This window comes from Mchenga conophoros, linkage group LG5, assembly GCF_057382185.1.
Source record: "Mchenga conophoros isolate Kocher_MC1m ecotype Shallow Benthic linkage group LG5, M_conophoros_male_GT1.1, whole genome shotgun sequence".
Taxonomy (NCBI): Eukaryota; Metazoa; Chordata; class Actinopteri; order Cichliformes; family Cichlidae; genus Mchenga; species Mchenga conophoros.
Window position 1 is genome coordinate 39,818,865 of NC_140530.1, and position 538 is coordinate 39,819,402.

The window sequence follows — 538 nt, forward strand, 5'->3', positions numbered from 1 at the left end:
ACTTTCAGAAAAATCAAAGGATGATTTTAAGTGCGCCGTATTTTCCAAACAACACGGTAATAACGACGGCCCGCTAGCATGCGCTACCAGATATAGTGCTTTGTTGTGTATCTGACGGACGAAAGCTAAACCAGTTCCACACCAGTGAAGCTGCAGCATTTTTACAAACCAGTTCTGGTTCATCAGTTTCATTGAACGATCCGCTTTCGCCCTTCTTATTCTCAAATTTGCGTGTCATCCTTGCGCAGGGGCCATGCTAATCTTCTCTGTATCATATCCAACTTAGCGTACGCGCTTGTCGACCTTCTCATTCTCCGTCGCCGCTGTGCCTTTTTCGCCATGTGCGTATGAAAACAAAGGCACTGCGCATGCGCGTTTTACCCATATTCTATCGCCATGTTTCATTTTCTTGTCGTTGCCGAACATTGTACCAGTATTACCGTGAACGGTATGATACAGCCCAGCCCTACTTTGTATTTCTGAATGGGATCTGTCTCCACATTTCAGCAGTATTTAAGACTTCAAAGTAAAATTCATT

At 44.2% G+C, this 538-nt stretch overlaps 1 pseudogene; it reads right to left on the bottom strand.

Moving 5' to 3' along the window:
* Positions 1 to 218: 218 nt before the first annotated feature.
* Positions 219 to 295, bottom strand: LOC146575134 (U6 spliceosomal RNA; annotated as a pseudogene).
* Between the last annotated feature and the right edge of the window lie 243 nt (positions 296 to 538).